The 6,876-nt window shown below is 50.2% G+C and overlaps 1 long non-coding RNA gene across 1 annotated transcript; it reads left to right on the forward strand.

Moving 5' to 3' along the window:
• The first annotated feature begins 3,244 nt into the window (after positions 1-3,244).
• LOC129126819 (uncharacterized) lies at positions 3,245-5,766 on the forward strand. Its single transcript, XR_008535118.2, has 2 exons — positions 3,245-3,674; positions 5,106-5,766. It is a non-coding gene; the product is annotated as an uncharacterized LOC129126819 (long non-coding RNA).
• Positions 5,767-6,876: the final 1,110 nt, after the last annotated feature.

A 6,876-nucleotide genomic window follows, 5' to 3' on the forward strand; every position in this document is an offset into this window, starting at 1 on the left:
CTGCCTCTGGGGGAGGTTTGGGTTGGAAGGGGGAATTCGGGACACACCAGGGACAAAGCTCTGCCTCTGGGGTAGGTTTGGGGCTGAAAGGTGGAATTTGGGACACACCAGGGGCAAAGCTCTGCCTCTGGGGTAGGTTTGGGGCTGAAAAGTGGAATTTGGGACACACCAGGGACAAAGCTCTGCCTCTGGGGGAGGTTTGGGTCAAAAGGTGGAATTTGGGACACACCAGGGACAAAGCTCTGCCTCTGGGGGAGGTTTGGGCTGAAAGGTGGAATTTGGGACACACCAGGGACAAAGCTCTGCCTCTGGGGGAGGTTTTGGGTCAAAAGGTGGAATTTGGGACACACCAGGGACAAAGCTCTGCCTCTGGGGTAGGTTTGGGGCTGAAAGGTGGAATTTGGGACACACCAGGGGCAAAGCTCTGCCTCTGGGGTAGGTTTGGGGCTGGAAGGTGGAATTTGGGACACACCAGGGGCAAAGCTCTGCCTATGGGGGAGGTTTGGGGCTGGAAGGTGGAATTTGGGACACACCAGGGGCAAAGCTCTGCCTCTGGGGGAGGTTTGGGTTGGAAGGTGGAATTTGGGACACACCAGGGGCAAAGCTCTGCCTCTGGGGGAGGTTTTGGGTCGAAAGGTGGAATCTGGGACACACCAGGGGCAAAGCTCTGCCTATGGGGGAGGTTTGGGGCTGGAAGGTGGAATTTGGGACACACCAGGGGCAAAGCTCTGCCTCTGGGGGAGGTTTGGGTCGAAAGGTGGAATTTGGGACACACCAGGTGCTCTCAGGTGCCCCAGCAGAGCCCAGAGTGGGATGAACCTGCCCAGCCATGGATCTGTGCAAGCCCCCCTGGGCAGGGCTGGCCATGGAGGATCTTTAAGGTCCCCTCCAACCCAAACCATTCCATAATTCTGTGATTTCAACATCCCATGAAGGCAATGCCAGGGTTCACACTGGTGTCCCTGTGCTTTGAGTGGCAGAAAAAGCCAAATCTTCTCCTCCACTCCAATGCTTTGAATTACCAGAGTTTTTCTCAGGGGAAGAAGAAACCTTGATTAAATTCCCTGTTAGGAAAGGGACCAAAGGGAACCTGGGGCCTGAAACCCTCTCAGTCTTTTGTGGGAGGGTGAATGTCTTTCCCCCTGTGATGGTGCTCAGATCTGGGAGAGGAAAGGGGAGAAAAAAAGATCTTTTTAAGACTGATTTCAAATCAAGACCCATGATCTTGTTACCAAGGTATTTAGGATGTTAAAAAAGACAGACTTCTGTGGGTGGAAACGAGCAAAAAGATCAACTGAGCCTCCAGTTCCATGTAGCTGCCTTCAGCAGAATATAGCATGAGAGGGGGGGAAAATTCCCCATGAAAGAAACCCAGAAGATGAAAGAAAGCTGCCTGGGAAAGGGAATGATCATCAGAACATCATCTGCTCCTTAACAGCAGGCTGAAGGCTGCAAAACTTCTTTTTAGGAATTGCCATAGACTAGGAAGTATCTCCAATGACCTAAAAAGAGAAGTAAGGATATGTGCATATAAAATATATATATATATATATATATATATATATATACACACCCAGAGATATATCCAGAGAGGGAGCCTATCTGTAAGGACAGATCCCCACAGCCTCTAAGGCTTGGAGCCAACTCACTTCCTGCTGTGCTCAGCCATTGAAGCTCCCCAGCTCTCAGGACTCCAGCATTGCTAAAATTGGGCAGCTCCAGATCTCCATTTCAGCTCCAGCCCCTTTCCTGAAGCAGCAGGATGCAAGTGGGGCCCAGCTGAGGAGCCACTTCTGCTCTTGGCACAGGGGAGCAGCTCCTGGGCACCGTGGGGCCCATCTTGGATCATCCACAGGGAGGATGGAGGCATCAAAATGGGAGCTGCTGCTTGGGTGAAGCTCAGAATTGAGAGCACTGGCAGATGGTCTCTGCTCTGTGTCACAGGAGGAGCCTGCAAAGGGCCTCAGGTGGGTTTGGGGTGTCCCTAGATCAAGACTGGGGTGGCACCAGCAGCAAGGCTGCACCTTGAGGCAGCTGCAAAAGAAAATTAATAGATGAAACACAGCCAGTCACAGACTCCATTTCAATGCTGGGCCATTGCAAATCTCATCTCCTTAGAGCACAAACTGTTGTGATTTGAGACAAAACTGTGACGTGCACAAGCCCAGTGGAAAACTATTGAGTTTTTCCATGGTTATTAATGGCACTGTGTCCAACCAAGGGTTACTGATGACACTGAGATCCTCACCACGAGATTTAGTTTGACAGGAAAAGAGGAAATTACCTCAGGCTGGGCCAGGCAGGCTCAGGGTGGGATCAGCAGGAATTTCCCCATGGAAAGGGGGCTCAGGGCAGGCTCAGGGTGGGCACAGCAGGAATTTCCCCATGGAAAGGAGGCTCAGGGCAGGCTCAGGGTGGACATCAGCAGGAATTTCCCCATGGAAAGGGGGCTCAGGGCAGGCTCAGGGTGGGCACAGCAGGAATTTCCCCATGGAAAGGGGGCTCAGGCACTGGCACTGCCCAGGGAGGGTTGGATCCCCATCCCTGGAGGTGGCACTCAGAGCTCTGGGCTGGGGACAAGGAGGGGATGGGGCACAGAGGGGACTCAGTGGTCTGGGAGGGCTTTTTCAGCCTGAATTATTCTGGGATCCTGTGAAGGGTGCTGTGGTTTCTCTCTGCCTCTGATCAGACACCACAGAGCTCGGGGGATCCCTCCAAGCCAGCAGAGCAACACCTCCACCCCCAGGAGACTCTTCCTCAGCAGAGCCAGGCAGGTGCCCCCTCCACATCCCTCTCTGGTGCTCAGCAGAGCCTTTGCAAGGGCACAGCCCCAGCACTGCTCCACGGAGAGCACAAAGCCAGGAGCTCCAGCCCCCAGGGACATCCTGTCCTCACCCTCAGGGGGACCCTGCAGGACAGAGTGGGCACGATGAGGACACAGCGAGGAGAGAAGGTCCCCTTTGCTTTACAGCCTGCACATTCTGCAGTCCCCAGCCCTGGCAGGAAGCAGACTCTGTTTTTCCCTTCATTCCCAAGCTGACACTAACACTGACATATTTTCCCCCTATATTTAGTGGCCACATCACCTGGCACTCAGTGCTGTGCTGTCACGAGCAGCTCTGCTACATGGCAGAACAGTGGGAACGGGGAGTTTTCCTCTGTTTGGGTGATTTTTTATTTTTTTTTCCCTTCCTCTTCCCTTCTCCCCAAAACACTCACACAAATTTCTTGCAGCACAATCCCTTCCTCCCTCCTGGGCAATGCCATCAGCTGTCATCTGCATCATGTGCTTCTGCCTTCCCTGGATCACTCACACCCCCCACACCACTTTCCCCAGGTCTGTCACAGTTATTAAAACCTCATAACAAGCTGCTTTGCATTTAATCCCATCTGTCATCAGATCCTGTTTAAACACCAAGAATTACCACTTTAATGTGACGACTTCCTAAGATATGACAGCTTTCTTCCACGGATCTCAGAGAGTTCTGCAGGAGAAGCTGAGCATTCCTGAGCTCCTTTTTTTATTTTTTTTTTATTTTTTTCTGGATAATAACTGAGACAAGAGGAAATGGGGCAGCCCAAGCAAAATGAACATCCCAATGCCAGGAGACAGAAGAAACCCAGTTGGGATATCACAGCCTGGACTTGTGACTGTCACATCAAGCTGCTTACAGGTGGGTTTGGGGTGTCCCTAGATCAAGACTGGGGTGGCACAAGCAGCAAGGCTGCACCTTGGGGCAGCTGCAAAAGGCCGAAAAATTAATAGATCAAAACACAGCCAGTCACAGACTCCATTTCAATGCTGGGCCATTGCAAATCCCAGCTCCTTAGAGCACAAACCGTTATGATTTGAGACAAAATTGTGACATGCACAAGCCCAGTGGAAAACTATTGAGTTTCCATGTGAGAAGAAATCCCCTTTTCCCCAGCACACGAGGGACATGGAGCTGTTGGATTCCACCAAGATGGTTACAGGGAGGGAACACTTCTTCTGTGAGGAAAAGCTAAAAGAATTTCCAATGTTCAGCCTGGAGAAGAGAAGCTATGGGGGGACCTAACTGTGACCTACAAGGGATGGGAGCTGAAGGGAACCTACAAGAAAGACAGAGAGAGACTTTTTACAGAGCAACTGGAGTGATAGGACAAGGGGGAATGGCTTCACACTGACAGGGGGTAGGTACAGATTGGGTATTAGGAAGAAATTCATTACTGTGAGGGAGGTGAGCTCCTGGCACAGAATGCCCAACGTTGTTCCCATCCCTGGAAGTGTCCAAAGCCAGATTGAACAGGGCTCTGAGCAGCCTGGTCTAGTGGAAGGTGAACCTGGCTGTGGCAATGAGTTGGAATGAGATTTATTTAAGGTTCCTCCCAACCCAACCCAACCCAACCCAACCCAACTCATTCTGATTCTCTTCATGCCCACAGAGAAGTGGAGTTACCTCACAGGAGCATTCCCAACCCTGCCACACAAACTGCAGGCTCTAAGCCCCCTCAGGACCCCTATCTCTGGGGCAGAGCACGGAGCAGGTTGCTGATTAAGCCACCAACACGTTATTTTGTAAGAGAAGGGAAAAAAAATTAATTAAGAAAGCGCATTTGTTATTATTCATTAAATGTACTGGAGCTGCCTTATGTGCTAAATGTTCTTCCCCTGATGATCTTAGCACCTAATTAAAGGAGGCTGATGAGGCACGATAGAAGCAGAGTGTGAGTACATCCAAACTACCAATGGAAATGGAGGCAGGGAGAGCACATAAATTACCCACGTGAAGGAGGGAGAGGGCACCAAGTTCTCCTGGTGATCAAAACTCCTTCCTCCCTTGGGAACTCTCTGCTGGGTGTCACAGCAGCAATGTCCCCTTGCCAAACTCATCACCTGCACTGCAGAGTCCAAGACTGATGCTCTGGGAGCTGGTGAGTCCTAAAGCTGGGAGGGTTTTAGGAGGATTTGTCCCAAAGAAACATTGGCCTGGGGCCACTTTTGGAATTGAGCTCAAATCAAGATTTCTGGAAGGGTTTATTTATATTTACATGGGATGGCAATGCCGAACATTGGGATAGCACAGGAGAGCTGGTTCTCATGGAGTTTTCCATCCCACTTTTAGGACACTCTGCTCCAGAGTCCTTTGAAGGAACTCCAGCTCTGTACCTTTTGGATTTCCTCCAGAAATCCACAGGAGGAACAGGGAGAGCTCAAGTTACAGCTCCAGTTCCCAATATTCCACCCAGATGAAAATGTCCAGGTTAAAAGACCAAGCTGGGCCTCAGTATCACAACTTCAGCCAAGGAAAGGAGATCAGAGACATCCTTGCCTCTTCAGTCCCTAATTAACTTCTGTTGGCATCCTCATAAAATTAATTACTGTGCATCCTCAAAAAGCAAGGCACAGAAGTGTTGGATCCTCCTGCAATGAAATCCTTGGCATCCATACCACTGGCCATAAATCTTGGGAACAAATTCCTTGGGATTTAACTCCTACTTTGAGCCAGACTGGAGTTCCCCAAGGACAGTGCCTGTCAGGAGCTTGACATCACAAATTGCACATGGTTATGAAAATGGAAACAACTTCAAGAAAAGCCACTGTTGTTTGTTGGGCTTTTTTGTTGAGATTTCTCAAGACATTCAGTTTAAGGCCAATTCATACATCTGGGCTGATTCCTCCTTTATCCAAACCTGCCTGACCTAAGCACAGATCCTATTTTCAATCACTTCAGAAGAAGGAAGCCTCAAGTCCAACAGCCACATTAAAAACCACAAAACATGTTAGATCTTTGGGTTCTGCCTCATCAGCCACATCCCAAACAAGAGCCCATCCAGCCCCAACAATGTTTGGACAAGCCAAATCACAGCTTGATATTTAACCCAACTATTTGATGGTCCAAAACTCCTCTGATTGCAGGCTGGGCTGGGCTGCCAAGTTTTAAACAAAAGGGGGGGTTTGGGCGACCTGGCACAGGGATGGGACAGGACACAACCTGTCCCTGTGCCATGGGGGATCCTCCCCTGAGGAGGGGGGACCCTCTGCCCTACAGAGAGGTGGGGAAGGAGGTGGCAGCCAGCCAGGAGAAGGATTTGGTGGATCCTGCAGGGCAGGTTCCACCAGCTCGAGATGCTGCAAGACAGACAGAGAGAGAGAGAGAGAGAGAGAGACCAGCTGGCAAATGTGTGTAGGTGGGGAGAGTCATGCTGTTTGCCAAAGGGGCAGGGAATAACACATGTTCCTGTGCCTCGCTGGAAGGGGAAGTTCCCAGAAGCTTGCCTCATCTGTCTTTCTATTCTTAACCCTTCTCTGGCAGCCTCTCAAGTCTGGGTACTGGTGGAAGAGATGGAAAATAATGCAGAAAAAGCAGCCCTTGCTAGCCTGGCAGAGAGCAGGTCCTTTTTGCCTCTCCAGCATCAGAAAGGCAAGGGCTGAAATGCTTTTTCCAGTGTGAACCAGTCCCAAAAGCCTGGTTCATGGAGAAATGGGCTGTGGATGCCACCAGGGAACAACTGCTTTTGAGCAGGGGTAGGACTGAAAGGTCTCCAGACCCTCTGCTGCTGTGAATCACCTCCAGGACTGGGCTGGCATCAGTGCTAGAGGAATGCAAACCCTCAGGTGTGAGGTAAAAAAAAATCCTAAAATCTTCTAAAATTCCCGGGGCAACAAAGAGGCTTTCAAAGCAACCAAGTTGAAAAGGATTTTAAAAGAAGATTTTTTTTTTTCTTCTGGGAAACAAAAATTCTTCTTTTTCTGCTTTCCTCTACACCATTCCCATTCCCTGCAGTGAGACATTGTCATGACAGTGAATTTAACCCCAAGGACTCAGCTCCACCTCATGTTTGGGACAAGCTGTAAATCTGGAGCAGAGACAGGAGGTCATTGCTCTTCCCCAA

The sequence above is a fragment of the Agelaius phoeniceus genome, chromosome 15, assembly GCF_051311805.1.
Source record: "Agelaius phoeniceus isolate bAgePho1 chromosome 15, bAgePho1.hap1, whole genome shotgun sequence".
NCBI classification, from domain to species: Eukaryota; Metazoa; Chordata; class Aves; order Passeriformes; family Icteridae; genus Agelaius; species Agelaius phoeniceus.